Source organism: Pseudorasbora parva, chromosome 12 (assembly GCF_024679245.1).
Source record: "Pseudorasbora parva isolate DD20220531a chromosome 12, ASM2467924v1, whole genome shotgun sequence".
Taxonomy (NCBI): domain Eukaryota; kingdom Metazoa; phylum Chordata; class Actinopteri; order Cypriniformes; family Gobionidae; genus Pseudorasbora; species Pseudorasbora parva.
Window position 1 is genome coordinate 38,143,742 of NC_090183.1, and position 19,620 is coordinate 38,163,361.

The 19,620-nt window shown below is 37.2% G+C and overlaps 1 protein-coding gene across 10 annotated transcripts in view; it reads right to left on the minus strand.

The window, feature by feature from the left end:
* foxp1b (forkhead box P1b) overlaps positions 1-19,620 on the minus strand; it is a 218,621-nt gene that overhangs the window by 146,634 nt on the left and 52,367 nt on the right. The window contains exon 4 of one of the 10 annotated variants that reach the window (XM_067460204.1): positions 6,388-6,605. The exons of the other annotated variants lie outside the window; for them this stretch is intronic. The gene's annotated coding sequence lies outside the window, so the exon portion shown is untranslated. The remainder of the gene's footprint in view (positions 1-6,387; positions 6,606-19,620) is intronic. 10 annotated transcript variants of the gene reach the window in all.

Below are 19,620 nucleotides of genomic sequence, written 5' to 3' on the forward strand. Positions count from 1 at the left end.
CCATGAGCAAGACACCTAACCCCAACTGCTCACGACGAGCTGGATGGCGCCTTACATGGCAGACACCGCCGTCGGTGTATGAATGAGAGAGTGAATGGGTGAATGTGAGGCAAGATGTAAAGTGCTTTGGATGGCCATAGGATCTGTTAAAAGCGCTATATAAATGCAGTCCATTTACCATTTAATGTACTTTCAAGATGGAGCCCCCCATTCGAACCCCTCACCCGTATGTTTTTTCAATGGCATATTATAAACTTACGAGAATACTTTATTACTTGAAAGAAGTAAATATACATTAATGAGCACATATATTTTTGAAAGAACTAAGTGTTTTAGCTAAGAATAAACAAAAAAAGTTACACAGTGTAGCTTTAATAACAGAATGTTAATTTTTAGGTGAACTAACCTTTCAATTTTCTATTGTCACGTTAACATTTTCTTCACACACACACACACACACACACACACACACACACACACACACACACACACACACACACACACACACACACACACACACACACACACACACACACACAGCTGAATAAAATAATTTAAAGAAAAGTACATCGGCCTATCACCACATTTTAATAATTATGGTAACAATTCAATACCATAATATATCTATATATATATCACAGCTCTTAAGATTTGATAAAATCACTGTACCTTCATCAACAAATAGTTGAAAAGTTGCCATTTTTGTTTAACAATAATCATATTTTGGACACGTGCCAGCTCCAAAGTATCATAATATTACCATCTGAGGCCATCACCATTTGACTTTTATAAGGCACCTACTCCCAAAAGACAAAAAGTTCACAAGCTCTTATTTACGTACTCGACTCAAAATATAACATATACTCTAAGAGCTTATTCTCATAGTACACTGCTGAGAAAGATACTGTAGGCCAACATCCCTTGGGCATTTGAATAAAAGCATGAAAGCTTAGCCGAACGTGAAAAAATATGCAGTTTACATTTGCCAGTCAAAATAGTGGCTGGCCGTTTGAACAGAGTGATTCTGTTTATCTCAGGTAAAGTGAGCGCAGATAAAACACATTGGTACAGCCCGTCCATGTCTCCGCATCAATTATCTGTTAAACACCCTTGTTAAGGTGGGTGGTCAGCATTTACTTTGCAGCTAAAAACACCAGTCACCACCAGGACCATACGATTTTTCCGCATATCTCGTGCTGATTCCATTTTCTCTCATTCTAATTCATTACACTTCAATTAACACGTCATCCCTGCTGTTAGGAATCAATAGCTTGTGGTGACAGGTGATGAATTTTTCAGTTTAAAAAGCTAAACATCATTTATTCAAATCACCTGCTAAGGTCTCAGGTGCTTAATGAGTTTACAGAAATGCCTAACGCTCATTTAGACAAATGTTCTCTCATCCTAATGATGAGAACGCTTTGCATTGAGAACGGGAAAATGGGGAAAAAGAGAGATGCGCAACAGCAGTTACCTTTTAGTTTTTAGAGCCGTAATGTGTTACTAAATCGATAACAGTCCAGACTGAATGCATGAAGTTGGAGATAATGCTGGTGTTTTGAGCAGCGGGGTGGAGGAGGCCTAGGGAGTGAATAAATACACTCATACCGTTAGACCCAGCTGGAGAAGGAAAAGAACCAGCACTCTGGTGCTCAGGGAACTTGCTGAGATGATCGGCTTCATGGGTGTGTTATGGAGGAACTAAATGAGCACGTGGACTAAATACTGTCTGAAGATGATAGAGAAGAGACAGACATGCAGAAAAACAACAACTTTAAGTTCTTGTGTAAAGGTGTTTCTTCCAAGTAAGGGCAATTTTTTCCTTGTGGACTAGTTTGTCTAACAAAAGTTGTCCAAAAGCTTTTTTCTTCCTCTAAACATGAAATGTCATAATTGTCTTATGCAATTGTAAGTTGTAATATGTCTATTTTGTGCATATGTTTGATTTCTCTCTTATTGGATGCATTTTGTTAAAAATAACGCACTAGTAAAACTGTTAATGGAAGAGCACATCCATCTATATTTTTTATAGATTCTGACTGTCATTTTTCAAGTTCACAATTTTGTGCAGATGTAAGCTGAAATATGTTTATGTTGCATAAACATCTGATTAATCTCATATAGGTTTCACTGAGATAATGAACCCACAAAAAATGGACTTAGGTTTATCAGCCAATATAATCTGGCATCTTTCAAATACAAATAATTATCGGCTATCGGCCAAAATGTTCATATTGCCTCTCTAGTAATTGCGTTTTGACCTAGAGTCACAAACATTTATATGGCCAGGAAAAACATGACAACAATGTCTAAAAATGATAGCATGCACATGAATATCAACAATCTCATTTGGAAATCCAGACATGAAGAGGACTTCTACAAAATGTTGTTCTTATTCAACCACATTTACATCGTACAGGCTGTTGAATCACACACTCCAGCCAATTCCTGGCTAAAACCAAGCCAATCCTAACGGAAAAGGCCCTGGTGGTCATTACGAACGCCTCTTCAGTCCATCTAATGGACCATCTCTTTCCTCACTTCACCAAAAACACAAGAGCACATGAATATTTAGCACCAAGCAAAGCCATTCCATTAATCGGTTTGCAAACGCTTAAATAGCATATCTGTGGCTACTTCTACAGTGGGGTCATAAATGAACATTCATGCTTATTAGCATATTAATTTATGCAGCAATTGAGTGCAGCTCATAGGCTGTGCCCAGCTCCTCTCCTCCCCTATTGGTCAAGAAAGCAAATGTATCTAGTGTCCTTAAACAAGCAGGCTTGACGTGCTCAAACATATTATATAAAGGTGTTATATCTGTGATAAAGTGGCAAAAGTGTGAAACTATTAAAAGAACAGTTCACCAAAAAAATTGTATTCTGTTATAATTTATTCATCCTCATTCCATACAGCAACAACAAAAAAGAAATTTCAAATAACACTCATGGTTCTGTGTTAAATCATAAAAATGACAAAATGCTTATATTCAATATTCAAAGTTATTCAATGCACTATTCATGGCTAATATTTAAGATTTATGTATTTTGATTACATATAGAATTTCCATCCATTTGGATTAGAAAGTTTTAACAAATCAAACAAATTGATGTGATGCATAGTATTTAATAATACATAAATTAAATAATGAGATTTGTGTAATAACAGAGAGAGAGAGAGAGAGAGAGAGAGAGAGAGAGAGAGAGAGAGAGAGAAAGAGAGAGAGAGAGAGAGAGAGAGAGAGAGAGAGAGAGAGAGAGAGAGAGAGAGAGAGAGAGAGAGAGAGAGAGAGAGAGAGAGAGACTGAGCAGAGGACAGGCTGTGATATCTATATTGAGTCCATTCGTGTTTGTTTTTAGGGTGTGTGCACATGATTTTCCAAGTCACTGTCTGTGCTCTGAAATACAGGAAAATTGCATGACTCACTTTGAGACAAATGCAGCTGTTTACAAATGCCTGACAAAAAGGTGACTGAACCGAGGTCTCCCTCTCTTTCTCTCCCACTTGCTCACTCTCTCACCAGAGCCTGATTCATTTCAACTATTCCCAAAAACCTGAAAGTCATTTTTATAATTCGCTTACAAGCAGACTTCGCCCATTGTTTTGCACGTCCACGTTCGTGTAAACAGCTGTGGTTTCCGACATGCAAACAGACAAGAAACCTAATTTATCTTGGCTTGTACGTGGGTCACTTGAGCTTCTGGGGGCCGAGCGAGTCGGTACATAGTCTGCTGACTGTCAGGCTGTCTGAGTCTAGACATTTTTTCGGACCTGCCCTCACGTTTTGCTGAGCTAAGAACAAAGTACACACACACACACACACACACACACACACACACACACACACACACACACACACACACACACACACACACACACACACACACACACACACACACACACACACACACACACAGCCTTAATACCAAGGCAGCGGTATTTCGTTCCTATCCCAAAACAAACAAGGCAGTGCATTTCTTTACACTATTTAAATGTTAACAGGCAAGAGTGCAGGCTGAATAGAGCATTCTTTCACTCTGGATACCAGAAACGGTCCAGCCAGGCATTCAAAACACATTCTAATGAAATCATCCAAAAGATAAATAAAACGCTGCACTTGTTTTCTTCTCTAAGCTCACCTTCCCCTCTTCTTTTTCTCTTTTGTAACTGGATTATATAACTGGACAGTCAGCAGACTATATATATATATATATATATATATATATATATATATATATATATATATATATATATATATATATATATATATATATTAAAAGAACAGTTCACCAATATATATATCACTTTTTTATTAACTTTTTTTGAGTATGGTCCAGCGCCATGAGAGCATGCATGGACCCTGGACTGTCCTCTCCCTCAACGACATTTATACAGCTAAGACCTAAGGATATGAGGGTTAACACTGGTCAGTATGGGGTTAACACAGTAATGCACAGTTATCTTTTTAAGCAGTGAAATATTCAAGTTATTAAAGACCAATGCCAATACGGATGATAGGATCAGCAATACAATTTAAACACAAATATAATGTAGGAAAAAAAAAAAAAAGTACTAATGCTCCATGACATTTACTCAAAACTCAACGCATTTGAGAATGTCTATTTGAAAACAAGCATCATCCATTTTTTTAATTAGGGTTGCATACATAATGCTGATCAATATTACAGTATATATAGCAAATTAATATATATACTCAAAATTGCTGAATTTAAACAAATATATTATAAATACTTATTTTACACAATAGCTTTCATTAGCACGTTTTTAAATAATCATTTAATTGATACGCTTCTATTTTTTTTTTTTTAAATCCTGAAAAATAAAATCCATCACAGTTTTTCCAAAAATATTGGGCACTATTTTAACGATCTGAGCTCATGGTCTGAGCACCAGACGCATGGTCCAAAAAGTCTCTTAATGAGTCATGGGTGTGTTTTGGCCGTAACATGCAATACACCAATCAGAGTCTCATCTCCTATTCCCTTAAAAGCCAGCTGAGCTTGCACCATGGTGGATTCGCTATTTACATGTCAGATTTTGCACGCAGAAATACTGAATGTTTCTCCAGAGTGCACTGTGCATTGTGTATGTGCATCGTGCACCCGCCTATAGGCGCATGTCACTAACGTGCCCTTTAAATAACACAAAAATACTGTTGCTCAGTAGTGTTCAATGGTACAGTCATTTTCAGTTGCCTCAAATTAGAAACCCACCATCAATGCGCATGAACACACCTCGCTTTTAGACCAGCCAGCCCATGAGTGAACAGAAGGGTGCGAGTGCATTTGCAATTTAAACAACGTGGTGCTGGATGTGAAAATGATAACTGCTTTGGACTGTTTTCTGTTTTCCGGCGCAACTGTTTTCATCATTAATAATAATAATAATAATAATAAATGCTTTTTGAGCAGCAAATCAGCATTTTAGAAGGAATTCTGAGGATTATGTGACACTGAAGACTGGAGTAATGATGCTGAAAAATCAGCTTTACCATCATTGTAATAAATACCATTTCTATTTATTCAATTTAAATGCATTTTTTCTTTAATTTTTTTAAGAATTATTTAAAAAAAAAAATTGATTAAATAAATGCAGCTTTGGTGAGCATAAGAAACTTCTTTCGATTTCATTTTTTAAAAAAAACCTTACCAACCTCAAACTTTTAAACAATACTTTGTCTATCACTCATATCACAAATAAATGACTTGCTTTATACATTCTGAAGCATTCTGTCAACACCAATATCTAGAGTAGAGGGGCTGATTTAATGAATCAAATATGTAGGCAAACCTGCTGAATTTATACGAATGACTGCTCATATTTTACAATATTAACAAAATACAAAACTTTTTGTACACTACTTTCACACTAACAAAACGCCACTTCTTGTTTTATCATGTCCAGCATTTTTAAGGTTCATTTCTTTGATCCCAACCATGCTTTAATGTCCCTTCTGACCTCATGTTTCCTCTTTCTCCCCACCAATCCCCTTCTCTTTCTCTTGCTCTCACTCTCTCTCTTTCTCATCCGTTCTCTTCTCTCATTTGACCACAGATCCTGTGTACTATTAATATCAATAACCCACAAATTCCATTTCCCTGTGCAGAGACAGAGTGAGAGTGAGCGTAGTGACTGAGGAAAGAGCAAAATCTTCCAATACAGATTCACTTCTCTTTTTGTGAGAACGATCTAATTGGACAGGAGGCAGATACCGGCTGGTTTGGTCAGAAAGAGAGAGCAAGAGAGGGACAACGAGGGGGATCCGAAATGCACAGTAAGAAACGCAAGAGTTTTAATCAGTATTTTTAGCTCAGATAGCAAGAGGGAGAATAAATGCATCGCTTAAAGTCTGTGAACACTCACCCATGAACATAACCCAGTGCTCCGCAAGCCAAATCCAAACAATTCCGGCGTCCCACACTTTGATCCAAGCTATAACAAAAGTCCTCTCTTCACCAGCTGCCTCTTTATCAAGTTGTAAGTGAGGTGTGAGCAGTGTGCAACCGGCAAGCTTTCCCCTGTTCACGCTCTCTGGCTCGCGCACACATGCACTCTCGTCTCGGGGGCTGGAGGTATGTGGTCTAAACACAACAAAAGCCTGAGTCGAAGATTGAATATGCAGGAAGAGGGCCTCAGTTTGCATAAACACAAACACTCAGCAAATGAAGGGCTGGCACAGAACGCACCAGTGCCTGCTGGGAAACGCATACCTGTCCCGTCCTGGCCCTGGACTACTTTAATAAAAAGCAGAGAAGAAATGGACTACAGTGGAGGTAAACTCAAATTGTTTTGTTTGATGATTCCCAAAGGAGTAAGTGCATTCACACTTTAGATTACGGTCCAATTTTCGCTATTAACTAACTATTACAATGACTTTTCCCTCAATAAACTCCTAATTATTGCTTATTAATAGTTAGTAAGGCAGTTATGTTTAGTTATTGGGTTGGATTAAGCAATGTCGAAAATAGTCGTGCAGAATAAGGCATTAATAAGTGCTTTATAAGTACACTGAGAAAAAAAAGTGCATTGTATTTACATTTTCTGTGTACATTGGTCTCACATGAATCAATTGCATTAAACAAACAGAATTTGTTCATGTAACTTCAACATCATGGAATTAATATATTTTAAGTGACTCAATTAAGTCGTTTCAAAGTGAATTTTATATGCATAAAACTTGACTCCCTGTCATGTTTCATCCACTTCAATTTCATTTACTTTAATGTTATACAACTGAATTATAATATCGCACTAGCTAGTTGACAAACTTCTAGCTAGCAATAACACACATTAGCATCTTTAATGCTAAGCATTAAAATGTCCTTCAGCAAAGCCGTTAAATGAAATGAGTTGTATTAGACCACATCCTAAGGGAATACTCCACTCTTCTCCACAATGGTAACCCTTAATTTAAATTGTTTTAATAATTTCAACATAATTGAATATTAAACTCTATTATACACAATCAAGTCTCCCCCTTTCTAATTTTGCTCAAAAATACATTAAAGATCCCGTTCTTCACGATTCCATCTTTCAAACTTTAGTTAGTGTGTAATGTTGCTGTTAGAGCATAAATAATACCTGTAAAATTATAAAGCTCAAAGTTCAATGCCAAGCGAGATATTTTATTTAACAGAAGTTCCCTTTCAAAGCCTACAGCGAACGGCCGGTTTGGACTACAGCAGGAAGTGCAGGGATGTAATGACGTCACTAGAACCGTTTGTTGACTAATCCTCCGCCAACAAGAACATGCAAAATAGGGGGCGTGGTCTTGTTACTCTCACGTGGAGAAGAGCGCGCATTCAGCGCTTGCATCTCCCCGTTATGGTAAGAGGCGGGACCTTTCCGGGCAAAGTGCACTAAGCTGCTGTCCAATCACAACACGGGAAGCGCTGGCCCAATCAGAACTCGTTACGTATTTCTGAAGGAGGGACTTCATAGAACAAGGAAATCATCGGGCCGTTTTAGGACAGAGGAAACAGCGCTGTACAGATAAGTCAATTGTGTGAAAAATTCTGTGTTTTTTTTACACGCGAAACATGAACTCATGTTATATTGCACACTGTAAACATAATCAAAGCTTCGAAAACACGCGAAGAATGGGACCTTTGAAAAAAACAAACATTTTTACATATAAAATAACAACATTTACTCGCTCTTGATTTAGCCATATGTAAAGCATGCTGGGCACTAACAAGCCCCGCCGAGTTTCAGTTGATGCAACAAATCATTCATGTAACAACACAAACGGATTAAGTTTGACTTCAATTTGACTTACATTTAAGTGGATTGAACACAATCAAATTAAGTTTGGACAAAATGTATAGCAATTGTGTTGCTTTAGCTGATTTTAAATAAGCAATTTGAACAAGCAGTAAAAATATTTTTTTTCAGTTTAATAATCATCCAATATCCAAATATGCAAGCCAATAAGCAACTAGTAAATAGTGACAACTGGACCCTAAACTAAAGTGTCAACCATTATAATTTTTACTTTATTGGGAAACATTTCTTAACTATGCTGTATTTTTCATTCTAAATCTTCAACAAAATGTTTTGATTTAAATTGTAACTTATACATTTTGAATCAAATAAATCTGATTCTATTATAGTTTCTCCAACAAACTTCAGTACTTTCTGTAAATTCTTAAAAGCAAAATTATCTGAAAAAGTCTGATTACATCAATTTCTCCACTCCCCAGGGTTTTTGACTCGATTTTAAAAGAATACTGTATATGCCAAAAAGGTTTTATACATGGAGAAAATGTTTTAGATAATTGCATAATCCTCTAATGTTTAACAGGTAATTAGATTTTTTTCTAATGATAAAGTATGTTTACAAACTGATCAATTCATAAAAATGAACATACATTTTTTTATTCAAACTAAATCCGTCAAATTATCTCATGGTGGGAACCCCTAAAAGGTTATATATGCAAATGTCAGAACCCTGTAAGATTCTATATGGAACCTTTTCTTTTAAGATTGACAAGCTTCAGTTCTTCATTAAATCAAAAACACTACCTTTATTTGCATCTGATTTCATTGCTCTATTTGTATAACTTTTGACAAAGGTGGGGTTGAAAAGTTCAATAATGTTTTGCTTCTTGCAACTCTCCCTCTTTCTTTAACTCTCTCTCAACCTTAAAGTGGCTGTTGAGAGATGCAAAGTCACATGGTCGAAGGTAAGCTGAGTAATCACGACTCATTCCTGCAAAGAATCTCGACCTGACACTCATTCATAAACGCACTCGCATGTGTGACTTTAACAACTCGCTTAAAAAAAGAAGAGTAGAACGAAAACCTTAGATGGAGAGATGGGGAGAGAAAAGGGTAAGGGAACGGGATTGACGGATGAAGTGAGTGAGAAGGGAAAAAAAAGAGGGAGCACAGACAGGACCTCCAGAAAATAAACAGGGTGTCTAGTTTCAAAGGCGAGGGGGACACACAGGCATTCCATTGTTCAAGCCAATTATCAGAGGCAAATAATAACAGCAGATGGATCCAGCGAGGCCAAAGAACGAGTGAGTGAGAAGTGGAGAGCTGCAGAACAGATGATGAAATGTGAGAGAGGAGGAGGAGGAGGAGGAGGAGGAGGAGGGGGAGGGGTCAGACTGCCTCGGTCCTAAAGCCCCACACACACCAGATGTGAACGGGGATGGAGCACAAACACAAACTCCACCATGACTCTGATGTTGATTTGAATGTCTAGTGAAAATCTCAAAGACAAGTGTTATTCTATTTTATTATTTCATGATTAAATTGTTATTGCTAGATTTTCTTTCGCTTCACAAAATACAGACGGCAAGAATGCAAAAGGGACATGATCAGGATTCAAACCTGAATTTTCCACAGTAACTCCAATAAACGCAGACACAAATAAACAAAACTGTCCCACAAATATGACAATGAGATGATGACTTCAAGCTAAAAGTATTAACGGGATAGTTCACCCAAAATTGAAAATTCTTTCATCATTTACTCGCCCTCAAGTTGTTCCAGGCCTGTATGAGTTTCTTTCTTCTGCTCAACACAAAATATGATATTTTTAATGAATGTTGGTAACAAGACAGTTGGCACCCACTGACTTTCATAGTATTTCCCCCCTACTATAGAAGCCAATGGGTGCTGTCAACTGAGGGTGAATAAGTAATGGTGACCTAAGTGCAAACAACAACAATGACAACCACAATTATTATTATTATTATTATTATTATTATTATTATTATTATTACTAGTAGGCCACGGCTTTGGTAAAAAAAAAAAGAAAATCTAATTAAACTAACTCTGATTTGCTACACAAAAAAATCTGCTGGTGTTGAACAGTCATAGAAACAAATGTAAACAGATTTACATTTGTACGTTTACCTTTTACATAGAACAATCACTCATAATTCCACTAAATTTTGTTTGAAAAAAACAACCTATTGTTCACATTTACAATGTTAACTTACTATTTCTGAACTAGATCTCATTGCTCAGTCTTGTTCTCTGGGATTTTTTATTTATTTATTTAGAAACCTTTACATCTGATCGTTCCAGTTTCTCCAAAAAGCATCAGTTTTTAAATGTACGAATAAACGATTTAAGCCTGATTACATCTTAATACTTTCAATTTCTCCAACAACCTTCAGTTTTCATTGAACAAAATAAAAAAAGGCTAATTTGCTGATGAGATTCAAGTTATTTAGTTGAATCGAAATTGCATTATTGTATTGCATCAAAAAGTTGCTTTTGCTTCGAGCTACTGAGTAAAGGCTATGTGTTATGTGGAGAGTATTTCTCTGTTTTGTTTTTTTGGTGTATTTTATTAGCAGCGGAGCTACAGGGAAGAGCCTCTGAAGCGAGAGGAACGGGCAACTCAATATGCTGAAGGATGTGTCATATCGCTGCTCAACTGACAGCCCAAGTGTGTGCGTACGGGGAGAGGGGGGGCTTTTTCAGCCTAAAACAAAACGCATCCTCAATATGCCCCTGTCAAGGGTGGGAGATGTCTTCAGATAGTGGCACAAAAGATCAACCGTTCCTTTTCAGCCGAGAGAAAAGAAAGAAAGTTTTCGTTTCATTAACTCAAGACTAAAGCGTAATTATCTCCCTATGGGCCGCAATCACCAAAAGAAGGATAATAGAACTGAAAGCACTTTCCACTCCACTCATCTAAGCGGTTCTTTTCTTCTCTCTCTTTTTTTTCCACTTGTTTTTTCTTCTCCGCCCTCAGATGAGATTAACCAATCGAATAATGGCAACAGATTGCGGGGGCAAGAGGAAAATACAACTTTCAGAATGGTGTCTGTTTGAGAGCTTTAAAGATCCTCCGTTATCTGGCTTAGTGTTCTTCTACTTGTCAGCGAAATGGTTTCCTTTCCTTTCGTCTGGCATCTCTGTTCCTCTTTATCTCTCTCTGTCGCTGACATTGGAAAGGGGTGGAGGAAAAACGGGGTGAGGGAGGTTAGCCCGCTAAGTCAACCCGGCTCTGCCTAAAATGAGCAATTTCACAAATTTGAGATTAGAATCAGATAAAACGCAAACATTTTATATAAGTATATCCTTTTTCTCAATTACTAACAGACTGCTACTTAAAGGTGCTCGTAGCATTAGCCCTAAGATAAATCCCTTAAGGATTCGCAACCAGAAACACAGAGCAGGCCCTGGATTTAATTAGCTTATGAAAATAATTGCCATTAGCGCAACTCTGAAACGCAACGGCAGGAGGAGAAAATCTCTCACTTCTGGACGGAGACAAAGAAATAGTGCGAAAAAAGGAAATTGGCAGGCCAAGCGACTGTTTTGTGCACTGACACAGAGGTCGAGTTAATTAGACTATTGTCATTTTAATCAGGACAGCTTCTCGGTCAGCCTTCCCGCAAAGAGAGAGAGAGAGCGTGCGCACGTCGACGGCACGCTCAGGGCCTCTGTTCGGTGTGTGTGTGTGTGTGTGTGTGCGCCGCTTCTATGGGCTCGCTTCGCTAATGAGCCACGCCACAGAAACAAAGCCCCCGAAGGACCACCGGGGGAAACTCCTCGCCCTTCTCTCTGCTCACTTCTCTGTTCATTTGAAAATAATTTAAATATCAAATATTTGAAATCATTTGCTTCTCCTTGGCTATCTGATATTGAATGGCAAGTCTTTCATGTCGCCTTTATTATGTTCATAAACCGGCATTAAAATTCAGAACTATCATTACAAGTGACTATATTTATTACAGCAACTATCATTTCAGTCCAAACCATGGATTGTTTTCAGATAACTATGAATATTTAATTCTGACAAGACATTGTTATGCAAAAAATATCCACAATGAGAGCTGCAGCACCATAAATGAATAAATTCCATCCAAACAGTCATAGAAACAGGACGTTTTGTACATTTAGATTTGTACAATAACTGAGTTTTGATATAAAAATCCATTTTGTTCACATTTAATGTGTTTACTTGCTATGCGCACCATAAAAAGGCAAAACCTTCAAATGGCAATATCCTTTACTCACACGTTGCCTAAAACTAGATCTCAAAACAACTCAGACATTAACTGTGCATTGCTTTAGGTTGACTTCTTGCTTTGAATGTGCCTCCCCAGGACATTATCAGTTTTTTTTATCTATATATACCCCGCTATCATCCAACCTGGGTATTTTCAAGAAAATTCAGTTAACACTCTTGGTTGCCATTACATATAAATTGAGCTTCCAAATGATTTGTGCCTGAAGTCATGTCAGAGAGATGAATCATCTGATGGAAAAGCCAGCATTAAGAATGGTTTACATTTGAACATAAACCACAACCAGCGGTGAAAAACCCTGTCAATAGGAGTCTAATGTTGTCGCATCATGCATATCTCTATCATAAACACCTAGTTACTACAAACACCTCACATTTGTAAAAACATCATCTCCCCCTCATTACAAACTTCATTTATGTCTTTTACTGTCCAACATACAGCCCAATTGGTCTAATTTGCATGTAGTTGGAAAAATTATTCTCTCATTTATTTCTTAAACTCAAGATGAAAAACAGACTAATGGCTCTATCTTAATTTGGAATTTTCTTGCCATTTATCATCTTGCAGATAGTTCATAGTTTTATCATTCATCATAAATATTTCAGGCAGTGTTAATATTAATTTGATCAGATATTAATTTTACTCAGAAAGCGAGTAAAAATCAATTATTCAACAAAAGGAATGATCATTGGAGCTGATGGGAGATTTTTAAAGCAAGCTTTAAAAAGAGCAATCGAGATCCACACCAAATTGGTTTATACGGTTAAAAAACAACAACAGTGTGCTTAAAGCATAAATCATACTGTAAACATCACAGAAATGATTGTAAAACTGGTTCATTTACACTAAGGCCAAACGCTCAGCACAATCAAATCCTTTAGTTGACTCACTGTGACGTGCAGCACCTCTACTGGGGAATATCATGGATTACATGAATAAATTACAACTTAATTTAAATGCCAATCTCCACCCCACCGGACACTGTCTTACTGCTTCACACCATTCAAGTAAAAAGACCTACAGTACACCCCCTTAGGGTAGGGTAGATCTCCTATCAAAATAAAGTGTTACAATAGATTTTAAAAGCCTACAATGCCTTCACAACCACCCAAAACACATTATATTGCTTTATTATTGCTTTATATGACTACAAAAAGTTCATTGAAATAATGTTGATGAAATAAATGATTAAATCAAGTGGCTGGACTATGCCATCAGCTTTAAATACAGTGTTAATAAATACAGATTAAATACAGCAACTCTTTCCCTTCAATTATTCATCTCTACGTTATTGCCAAGCACCTAGAAAAGAATTAAAAACCGCTGATTCCTCCTAATTAATGCTCTCGCTGATACTCGCTACAGATGTCTTAGATTTCTCTGGTAATCTTTCACTGTGTTTAACCCTGTCAACCATTCAGCCGGTCTATTTTCTTTCCAGTCTTTCTCCATCTCTTAACCCCCTCTATTTCTCCTGTCTATCCATCCCAACCCCAGCACATTCTGTCTTGTCTCTATCTCTCCTACTAAATCACCACTTGATGTTTCTTAATTTATTCCACTCTTTCTCCCCCTCTCTTTCCCTCCCACTCACGGACACACACTCACATACACGGCGAAGAGGGGGGTGGTGTGTTTTCTTAGGGTGAAACGTACGTTACTGTGTGAGAGAGGAGACTTTAAATAAACATCAGCACAGCATGGCCACAATAGAGTCTTTTGTGTTGAAATGTGGAGAGAAATGATGATGTTTTGAGGGCCATTTGCAGCTCCGCGGCAACGTGGACAACTCAAAAATGATAATTCTGTCATCATTTACTCACCCTCATGTCGTTTCAAACCTGTATATGACGCTCTGTCCCTCTGTGGAACAGGAGAAATTCTGAAGTCTGTGCTGGTCAGACCTTCCCATAATTACAATAAAGGACTTTCAAGCTTTGAAAAAGAACAAAAAAATCTCCATAAATATCACAAAAGTTATCCATACAGTATGATTGATGTGATATTCTTCGTGTAAGAAACATTTAAGAAAATGCATACTACAAGGCAGTTGATTCTGATTGGTTGGCTTCTGGCAGACTGCCTTCCATATTCAACTTATGAAAAAAGTGTACCGTCTTGCGCAGTTCAAAACACTTACGCGACGTCCGACATCGTCATCATGCCAGTTACGCTTTTTCTGTAAGTGGAATGTGGTCCTCAGGAAGCTAGATATTTTACTTTATAATGTGTTAAATATAGATATTTCGCTTACAACAAACAATTGATTCAGGTTGCTTCTTTATTAACCCCCCAGAGCCGTGTGGATTACTATTATAATGGATGGATACACTTTTTTGGGCTGCCATTATACAGCTCGGAAAAGCCAGGACATTTAATATAACTCCAATTGTATACACCAAATACACCTAGGATGGCTTGAGGATGATTAAATCATGAGGTAATTTTCATTTTTAGGTGAACCATCCCTTTAATTACAGGGAAATGCACAGCTAAAGTAGTTCCAGACAGGTCTTGACCACATTACAGTTCTATATATCACCTCGCCAAATGATTTCAGTAATTTCAGACAACAACTGCAAAAGAACCAGAAACCACAACGACACGGACCAAGAGAATACATACAGTAAACAATAGGATAAAAACAACAAATCCTTTCCAGGTTTTTTTGCCACAAAATTAAGTTTTATGTACTTGCTGAAAGCATATTGTCTCTTTCTCCCGCTCCCACTCAAACGTACACAGATACAGTACAGACACACAGTCACACAGAAACGTCCTGTCAGCGCTGCTCAGAGAAATTTATTAGTAAAATAGTTTACCATACCGTTAACCACTGGAACTGAATTGAGTCATTGAGTTATTGAGATGAACGCTTGAACAAATCATTAATAGATTAATTCTAAATGAAGCATTCATGAATATTGCTAATTCTCTTGTGAATACGTCAAGAAAAGCTAGGCAGGATGTCAAGATTTTCAATGAATAAAGATTGAAATGTTGACATTTTATGATGATTTCGCATCATTTTTCACTCTTAAACACTCCATTGTAGTTGCATGGAAAGGATCATGGAAAACAGTCTTCAAAATATCTCTGTTTTCTGAGGAAGAAAGCAAATCATACAGGTTTGGAACGACATGAGGGTCAATAAATTGTCAATTTAAGGGGAAAAAAAGCATGCATACAAAAACCACTATCCATCGTTTTAAAACAAAAGCCAATACTTTAACTAGTTTCCATTAAAGAACTTACCAGTATTTTAGACTCAACACTTTTATCTCCCGCTATTCTGAGAAATGGCCGTATCCGTTTCTGCTTCCCATCGGCCAGCGTTCACTCTTTGTTCCAACACACTCCACACCAACAAATAACACTCCATGCAAAGTAATGCCTGCAAATTGTTTTGGATCCGTATTTGAATATTTAAATGCTTCACTTTAGATCTAGATATATGGCAGCAATTTCCATACGAGTATGAAGCAGGTACACACAATACATGATAGCGGTTTGTCATTTTTTCCTTGCCTGACAAAGATCAATCAGATACATACCAAACAGTCACATTTCATCACCGTGACGTCTTTTTTTTTTAGAAACACAGGGTCACCAAACTAACACAATAAGTGCCCAAAGTCTGAAGTAAGTGTTGTGGGTACAAGGATCAAAACAGCCGCCTACACTACGCCATTTAACCAAATTGGATGTGTTGATAATATTACATTTACATATAGCATAACTGCAAGCTCTGGGTGATTATTGTCGAAAACCAGCCTAGAGACACACATGAATTTAACACAGGTTGCTTAAAAGAGCGCCTGGGAAAAAACTCCAATATGGGTCAACACTGCAAGGTCAAACTAGCAGTTGAAGTTGGCAAATAGATTCAGGGCCTATCATCCCATCCAGCTTAGCATTTAAACACCCTTGTCGGGTCAACAAGAACGATGCACGCCCGTTGTTCTTCTAGGTTATGCAAGGCCAAGCTATTTGCTTAAAAAGATGGACAGATTATACTGGAAGGATCATAATCCTGGGCCCGAGCGTGCCGGCTAGCGTTTGTTACTTTGTGCGGCTGGCGAAAAAAAGGCACGCTGGATTTTCAGATTTTGAGAAGGACAAGATGAGAGATGCTTTGATCTTTTGACTTTGAGAGGGAGATACTGACTCTGTGCTGTCTATCTGTCTCTAAGGGAAAAAAAGTATGACTGAATATCTTGCAAAAATGTCAGGAATAAGGGTGTAAAGATGATGAATATTTTTTGGGGGGGAAAGATACGGTCCTCCAAATTTGATATAATAAGAGACAGAACTATATAGTATTGCCATAATGTGTATTTTAGATGACAATTTAAAGAGAATATATCGTACAAAGCCAAATTTCCACTCAAGATGTTTTTTTTGTAATATTTATAAATATATAAACACACACACACACACACACACACACACACACACACACACACACACACACACACACACACACACACACACACACACACACACAAATAAAAAAATAAAAAAACTTACAATTGCATTCATCAAATAATTCATTGGCTCATGTTTAATTGGCATGGAGAAAAGCAGTCTGGTCTTTAAAAGAGAGCAAAACTCTGAATATGACTGGGCGAGAAAAGAAAGAAAGTCACAGAAAAGGGGAGGGGGGAGGGAGGGAAATGGCACTGAGGCAGGATGATATGGCAGGATTTGGCAGAGGCCTATAGGATGCCAGCGAAGGTGTCACTAATCTTTACGTGACCCAAGGGGAGAGAGAGGGAGAGAGAGAGGGAGAGAGCGTGAGACAGAGAGAGAAACTGTCTGCTTCTTTAGATTCGGGGTGCTGTGACTCATCTGTTGCTTGTCACATTGGGTTTTGAGCGTCCGCGAGGCAGCCATGACCCCAGGCGGCACCCGTGTCCTCCGTCTGTGTATTTACAAACAGAGACAGGGCACAAACAGGCTGGGGTGAGTAGCTTTGGCAGAGCTGCGTGAAGCAGGGGCGTATAACACCACCGAGCAGAGGGAGAGAGGGGGAGGACAGATGGGATTGACCCTTATGTCACCATTCTGGACAATATGACATTGCCAATGTGTGTGTGTGTAAACAAAATCTGAGTTTTAATCTCAAAACTACCGAAGAAGAGACAATGCTACAATAATTAAATGAAATTAGTTACTGTTAATTAAATCCAAGATGTGAACCCAAAAATTGTTAAGGAGGAGAATACAAAAATGTTATTTCAGCTGGGGTGAATAAACTTAACCGTTTTGCTAATGACTTAATTATTTTGCTTAAACACACACATATATATATATATAACCATTCAAAAGTGTGGGGTCAGTAGTTATTATTACCCCCCCGCCCCCCCTTTTTTTTAAAGCAGCAGGAAGGAGGACACATTAAGAAAAAATACATTTATTAAGAGAGACATTTATCATCAGAAAAGATTTAAAATAAGTGATGTCAAGTGATGTGTGACAAATAAAAAATAAAAAACTTGAACTTGAAATAAGTGATGTTTTTTTTAGAATTTTCTATTATTTTTCCCTTTTTATCTCTATTAGGGGAAAAAATATGTATCACGGTTTCAACAAAAATGTAAAGCAACACTGATAATAAGAAATATCTCTTGAGCATTAGATCAGAATATTAAAATGATTTCTGAAGGATCATGTGACACTGAAGACTGGAGTAATGATGCTGAAAATTCAGCTTAGCCATCACAGGAATAAATAACATTTTAAATTACATTCAAATAGAAAACAGATATTTTAAATTGTAATAATATTTCACAATATTACTGTATTTTTGATCAAATAAATGCAGCATTGGCGAGCTCAAGCGACTCATTTAAAAAAATAAAAATAAACTTGCTGACCCAAAACTTTTGAAAAGATACTCTGTATATGTGAAACCCAAGTTCACAGCACAAACCACAGTGTGCAAGTCCAATTTTCTGCTCAGTTTCTTTTTTGTAAGGTTGTTTGCATGATATTTTAAAGAAATGGTTTGACAAGCACAGTTTTCTTTCCTGTGCTGAGGTATTTCCTATTTACACAGGAAGTTTGGGGCGTAACATGACGAAGGGGTCCTTTTAAAAAAAAAAAATAATAAAAAAAAATATATATATATATATTTTTTTTAACACTATCTATATCAAACACTAGTCAGGAAACAGGCATCGCAACTGGCACAATTCTGACCAGAGAGTTCAAAACTTCAAAAGAAAAAATCATAATACACACATATACATTATTATATATATATATATATATATATATATATATATATATATATATATATATATATATATATATATATATATATATATATATATATATATATATATATATATATATATATATATGGGGCATATTCAGCCAAGGTGTGACCACTGCTCAGAGGTCCTATTAAACAGCCAATCGACCTGTCATCAAATGTCATATTCTGCACGCGTGTGAGGCTACAGTCAAATGCGTCTCAATAAAGATATTACAAAAACAAGGTAGAAAAGCTCTGAAAGGTGTCGACTAATGTAACTAATGGAATGTATTAAAGTACCGCGGTGTGCCTTAAGATCTTTCCTAACCTAAATAATTAGTCAATAATGAAAAGGTTAAATTCAACAGCAAGAAGAGCTTTCATGTCCTCATGTGTAGACATAAATGTAGTCCCCTCATTAGTCATAACCCATCTGCAACATGTAAGTAGCAATTATGAGTCCTAAAAGTGCTTTTAAAGAAAGTGGAAAACCATGTGCAAGACGTTTAAGCGAAGACCCTCTTCAATAACTCTTTGTCACAGCTGCCTTGCTGGCCACTTTAAAAACTGGACCCTGGACCCTGCAAAGTACACTTTAATGGACAAGCTCGAATACACCTGCTTTCGCTTTCTGTTATGGTCATAAATCTGAATAACTACATATTAACCTGCACTTAAACATATCTGGAGTGCTTTTTAACTCAGATCGTCAAAAGTTTGGATTTCATAAGAGCTAAATTCCCGTAAAACGCCATGAAAAAAATCTATATTCAAGTGGAAATAATCATACATTTTGGGTTCATTCACATGCAATGTGAGGGATTAATGCCTTTC